This window comes from Notechis scutatus, chromosome 6, assembly GCF_049901735.1.
Source record: "Notechis scutatus isolate UNSWTSFEM ecotype Mainland chromosome 6, rNotScu1.2, whole genome shotgun sequence".
NCBI classification, from domain to species: domain Eukaryota; kingdom Metazoa; phylum Chordata; class Lepidosauria; order Squamata; family Elapidae; genus Notechis; species Notechis scutatus.
This window is the reverse complement of record NC_142014.1, coordinates 5,696,298-5,702,877: the sequence shown is the minus strand read 5'-3', so window position 1 is coordinate 5,702,877 and position 6,580 is coordinate 5,696,298. Positions and strand designations below refer to the sequence as shown.

At 45.4% G+C, this 6,580-nt stretch overlaps 1 protein-coding gene across 2 annotated transcripts in view; it reads left to right on the top strand.

The window, feature by feature from the left end:
- Positions 1-3,641: 3,641 nt before the first annotated feature.
- IMMP2L (inner mitochondrial membrane peptidase subunit 2) overlaps positions 3,642-6,580 on the top strand; it is a 134,321-nt gene continuing 131,382 nt past the window's right edge. For both annotated transcript variants that reach the window (XM_026669112.2, XM_087969277.1), the window contains exon 1: positions 3,642-4,287. The gene's annotated coding sequence lies outside the window, so the exon portion shown is untranslated. The remainder of the gene's footprint in view (positions 4,288-6,580) is intronic.

The window sequence follows — 6,580 nt, the reverse complement described above, 5'->3', positions numbered from 1 at the left end:
TGGATAGACAAGGATCCTTAAGATTTTTAAATGGGATCAATTCACAGTCCCGCAGACTATTGGGGGGCTGGGCTATAGTCTGCCTAATGACCAGCTGGGTGGGTGTGGCTAGGTGGTCATGTGACTGGGTGGGCATGGCCTACTTGATGTCACTCATGTTGAGGGATGCCTTGCCATCCTCTCCTCTCCTAACCCCTCCCCTCCCAGCCGCTCCTTGCCTCCCTATCCTGGCTCCTTAGGGCCCCTACAGGAAGCAGTTGTTGGAGCTAAGAGCCACGAGAAAGAGTTGGCAAAATAGCTGCCTCAGTTCAAATTGGATCTGACCAAGGAGGAGGCTCAGCAGAACCACCTCGCTGAGGACTAGGAGCATAGGCACCAAGCAGAGGGAAGACCTGCAGGAGTGCAAGGCCAGGTACAGGCGCCTGGAAGCTCAGTGGACTGAGATGGTCAGCTAGTTCCAGGCCATGATGCAGTCCCACTGGAATGAAGCCCACTGGCTCTTTGCCACCCGCAGTGCTTCCCTCCAGCCTTCAAGCAAACCCCGAGTTGGAATTTCTGCCCCCCCTCCGACCCACACAAAAAGATCCCAAAGCAATCCCATCATGGGTGACTGCAAGGAACTGGCACGGCCCAATTTGGAACCACTGCAGCTTATCCTCCAGCAGCAGAACAGATTGCAACGGCCCCGGTTGCGAGAAGTTGCATGCTCCCGGAAAGATGGGAAAGAAGCTCTCCGATTCGCTGGCCTCCCACTCTGGCGTACCTTGACAACTGGGCTGTTTCTCTCCACTCCCTTTATCTATTTTGTCTGCTGGATTGACACAGAGGGGCATCAAACCTAGCTTTGCTGACCATTGCAGCTAATAAGGCTGAAAATGAAAGTTTGTGTGGCAGCCAGCCCAGGTGCTAGATCGGCTCCCTATGAAGTCCTTGTCTGTCGAGGAACCCGACTGAGGCCTCGCTCGCTGCCCACTGAAGTGCCTAGACTCCTGTTGACAGAGGGAGGGGCTGGAGCTACTAAACAGGCGGCCAAGCTAAGTACCTGAAGGACCCCATCCTGTCACTGGGAGTCCAGGTGCCTCAGTGATTAGTGAGTGAGACCTTGGCCGGCTCCTTGAGAGATGAGGAATTCACAGGGGGCCAATCTAGCGCTCGGGCTGGCTACAATACAAACTTTCATTCTTGGCCTTATTTGAGATTCCTATCTGCAATGGACAGCAAAGCTAGGGTTGACTCCAGCCACTTCTCTCTGCTGCAGTTTTTCCTGGATGCAGCTTACCGCTCCAAGCCCCAAGTGCATTCTCCTTTTTTTTTTTTAAAAAAAAAAAAGTTTTTTATTTTATATTACAATAAATTCATCCTTAATTCAAACAATATGTCGACTGGGTACATATATTTAGGGCTAACAATTATAATTAATACTTTTCTTGCCAAAACAGCAATCACATTTTCTTGATAAACCATTATCCCATACATCTATTATTTTTATAAGAATCTTATTTCTCTATATATTCATCTACTCGATTTTCACTTGTTTTATTTTCCAACCATTGATAAAACAAATCCCATACCATATAATATTCAGTTTCTTCTTTTTCTTTAATTGCCAGCGTTAAACAATTCACCTCTGCACATTCTAATATTTTCTCAATCGCCTTTTCCTCTACTGGAATTTTTTTCGCTTTTCCAATTTGAACAAATACAATTCTAGCTGCAGTTAATACACGAATGATTAAATATGCTTTTTCTTTGCTATAACATTCAGGCACCATCCCCAATAGCAATATTTCAAGTTTCAAATCTATGTGTTGCCTTATCATTTTTTCCAATCGGATCTCTTTTCATTTCCCTTCCCCCCCTCCCCATTCTCTATGATTTTTCCCACCTCACTCTGGTATGCGCACGCGCACAAAACGAAATGCCCTCCTGGGCCGGGATCACAATGGGGACGGCGATTCCTCCCGCTGCTGCCACTGCGCAGTGAGGTTAGCTGGCTGCGCAGCGCAGGAGAGCCATGTGCTCAGGGGAGCTGGAGCTCTTCCCTCCCTGCATCCGGCCATGGCGGCTCCTTCCTGAGCATGACATGAAAGGGACCGCGGTTAGCACTACAAAGGGCCGGAATCGCAAAAAAGCAGCCGGTCACAGACAATGCGGAGAAAATGCTAGGGGCGCTTCAGCCATGCAGCTCTGTGGAGAGCTCGTGCCTTCTTGGGGCAGAGAGCAGATCGTACGACCGCATCAGCAGGGAGCCACAGGAGGAGAGGGGTCAAAAGAGTCGCATGCATCTCTCGGTCTGCAAGTTGCCGACATCCAGCTTAGAAGGGGACTACAGCAGGGGTTTCCAACTTTGGCAACTTTAAGCCTGGAGGACTTCAACTCCCTGGCTGGGGAATTCTGGGAGTTGAAGTCCTCCGAGCTTAAAGTTGCCAAGGTTGGAGACCCCTGAACTACAGGATATAATTTAGGCCACTACCATGATCAAAATGTTACAAATCTGGTATTTTTCTTGAATCAGGGCCTAGAAATTTCAGCTATACTCCAGAGAAGAAATGACTGATCTCAAAAGTTTTCAAATGGTGCCTTTTTACTGAATGGCAATTATTGAATGGGTGACATCCAATATATATATCATACATAGCATCTTAATCAAAGTCTCTGCAATTTCAGACAAAACAATGGGGCCCAATAGTAAAGGAAAACAATAGGGTGGGCTTCAAATTTTTTTTAGCAAAGGGTTCTCTGCTTTAATGACTGCCTGGACTGCCAACTCATCGCCGCTCCCACCCACTCACATAACACCCCCCCAGCCACGCCTACCAAGGGTTTTCTTCTTCCTGTTTTCTGTGGGAAATAGGTCTCTGTGTTCACCCTCCCACCCATTTCTGTTTTTCTTTTTCCACCACCTCCCTCTCTTCCTTTCTTCCCTTTTATTTCCCCCCTCTCTCCCTCCAGCTCTCATTTCTCTCTCTCCCCTCTCACGTTTTCCTCTCCATCTTTTTCTCTCATTTATTTCTCTCCCTTTGATTTTTCTTTTTCATCTCCCTTTCTTTTTTCTACCCCCCCATTTGTTTCCCTCTTTTCGCTGTCATTCTCCTCCAGCTCTCTCATTTGTATCTCTCCCTTCTTTTGTTTCCTTTCTCTCATTCTCTCCTCCAGCTCTCATTTCTCTCCCTTCATGTTTTCCTCTCCTCCATCATTTCTCCGTTTTTCTTTTTCTCTTTTATTTCTCTCCCTTTGGTTTTTCTTTTTCCTCTCCCATTCTTTTTCTACCCCCATGTTTCCCTCTTTTCTGTCATTCTCTCCCTCCAACTCTCTCATTTCTCTCTCTCTCTCTCTCTCATTTGTTTCTTTCCTCTCTCATTCTCTCCCTTCCTCATTTCTCTCTCACCTGAGCCGGCACGAAGGGGACCGTGGCTGCCGCTGAGCTGCCCGTGAAGGACGCGGAATCGCAAAAAAAACAGCCGGTGGCGGGTATGCATTTGCGACCGGCTGCTTTTTACGATTCTGCGTCCTTCGCGGGCAGCTCAGCACCAGCCACGGTCCCCTTCGTGTCGGCTCAGGAAAGAGGAGCAGCTACGGCCGCCGAATGCAGGGAGGGAAAAGCTCTGGCTCTCCTGCGCAGCGCAGCCAACTACTCACATGAGCGCGCAGTGGTGGCAGAGGGAGGAAGAGTTGCCATTGCCATGATCTCGGCCCAGGAGGGTCTCCTGCTTGTGTGTGTGTGTGTGCACACGCGCGCACAAAAGAGAGAAAAGGGGAGAATGCCTGCAAGCCTGCCTCGATTTATTTCCAGCATTTTTCTCCCAGTTTGGAATCGGGACCGGATTTTTTTTTCTTCCAACATGTCGTTCTAGTTTTTCAGATTCTGCAATCTTCTTTTTTCGCAGCTATAATAAAACAAGGCCTCAAAATTTTAGTCTTCTGGAAGAAGAAGCCATGTTGCAAGGAAAGCAGGGCAGAGAAGTTGGCGGTTCTGGTACCGAATGCCATGCATTTTAGTATTCAAGGCGTCAAACTAATCTCTCCAGAAACTTTACCCAGCTCCGGAACCGCAGAAACAGACTCAACTTATCTGCTAGCCACGCCTCTTCTCCCTGCGCAAATAATCAGAAGGAGACGCAGCGACCCGCCTCGTGTGATGGCTCCAGTTCACTGCTACCACTAGCCAATCCTGGGTATTTCCGGACGTCGTTTTCTGCCTTGCCCAACGGAGCGCGGCTGGGAAGCAAGAAAGGATGTGGTCGGCGATTTCGGCCTTTTACATTTAACGCGTCTGAAAGGCAAGAGGTTGGGACAGTTTTATTTGTTTTTTCCAAGGTTGAGCCACCCAGTTCCGAGCAAGCAAGGAAGCCAAAGTTATAATTGCTGACTCATACGGAATGAAAAAGTTGAAATCATATTTTGCAAACTATACTAGCCGGGTTTCTTTATTGTGCAAACCTGTGAGGAGATATGTTGCTCCTGGTTTAGTAAACCCCTAATAATGGAGAAAAAAAAGTTCCTCAGCGTTTCTTAAACTATGGAATGTCTGCAGTTTCCTTCACGTTTCGAATAAAGGAGGAAGACTAAATTTTCAGAACAAATAATAGAAAAACGGACAGAGTGCTTATATGAGTATTTTTCGTTCAGTCTTTTTTTCCTGGGGAAAAAAGTATACTACTGTTATGTTCTGATTTCTATTTTGGAGGGTTAAACTTCCAAACTTGCAAAAATAGGTTTAAAAAACTGACACTTAAGTGTGGCATTTTTTGTTTTTGTCTTCAATGATAAATGCTTTTTTTTTTTTTTTTTGCTGTAGAGGAATTGTGCCTTTCTAAGGTCATAGATTAAGCTATTATAAATTGGAGTATTATTTTAAATAAATAATAGTTCCAAGGTAATTCTACATCATAAAAGTTATATGGCTGGATTTGCACTTTTGCTAAACCGTATTTTAGTTATAGTTTATTAAATTAGCCATTATTTGTGGTTTTTATATAATACGTGAAATTAAGATTGTAAGTAGTCAGTAATTAGCTGAAAAATGCCTTTCAGCTCATTTTTGAGGCCACTGGAATTCCTTACTGTCAAAATGTGTCATATTGTTATTATTTGAACATAATTTTGCTCATTTAAAAAATGCATTAAGTCTCTGATCATGATACTTTAAAGCAGGGGTGTCAAACTCATGTCACAGCATCGTCACATGACGTAGGGCGACTTTTCCCCCCTTCGCTAAACTGGACGGAACCAGCATGTGACATCCAGCTTGTGGGCCATGAATTTGTCAGCTTTGCTGTAAGGTCCCTAGTTGATTTAAATCTCTAATAGGCTGAAGTTGTTGCTTCTTGCAAGGAAAAAAGCTCCCATATGAAGCAAAATCTTCAGTACAGCTTAGCATATTTGAATGAAACCAGGCTTTTATTGTTATTATTAATGAGACTGTCTAGTGCAGGGGTCCCCAACCACCGGGCCCCGGTCCGTGGATCATTTTCTACCGGGCCGCTAGTTTGCTGGGTGCCGCCATCTTCTTTCGACAGAAAGTGCTTCCGGATGAGCTTTTCCGGTTGGAAAGCGGCATTTGGGTCCTGAAGGAATCCTCGCGTCTTAGTTTCATCGAAGGGGGGCAGCTTCGAACAAAGAGCCGTCCCGATGGCGGAGGAGATAAAAAAAGCACAAAAAAGGTAGAAAGGAGGAGTTGAAGGTGGCAGGGAGAAGCGGGGGACGGCTGGCTGGCCGGTCGCTCGGCTCGCCTTGCCTTGTCATGCGTGCTGATGCCGGTACCGAGCCGCGGATCATTTTGTGATGCCGGTACCGGGCCGTGGCACAAAAAAGGTTGGGGGCCACTGGTCTAGTGCACCTTAGGAAAATGCAGCTTTTTCTAGTTTAGTAGCAGATAGCTGTAAAACACCAACACAGCACAGTAAAAAATAGAAGAAAACAAAATTGGCCACCCTGATGGTTTTCCTTGTTTTGTCAAACCAACGTCCTACTCATTACTTCATATTATTTTTGGGTTTAAGCCAACTCTCTCAACCAGGAGAGGATATCTAGAATTGTTTGAATGGATAGAAGGATGTGAATATTTATTAGGGCTTACAAATTCTTCAACAGAGGCTCTTAACAATGCAGAGAACAAGTATAAAGCATCCGTTTATCTCATTAAGTCAGATGTACAATATGTCTGCTTTCTAAGTTGCTCTTGGATGTCTCTGCATGGAAATGCATTCCTCACAAAGCAAAAGGGATACATGTACTTGGCCACTTACAGAAGAAGCCACTTGATTCTGGAAAAAGACCCAGCTAGGGAGAGTTGCTGAATATGTGCTCCCTTGAATTCTAAAACACCTCTTTCCAAATATTTGCTCATCTCTAATGAGTATAAGTATTCAACGGTTCAACCATCTGTCTTCAGTGTTTCATACCAAGCACTACAGAAGTATATAAAGTAAGCGTTATCCATTAATGCTGAAAGTTTCAGAGCTAAAGAACTGCTGATAGCAATCTTGTATATTTACCTCAGTAGTAATCTATGCTCTTCAATCTTTATGTACAAACAAAGCAAACCTCCAACTCCTTGATCACAATTGGATGGAGCAAT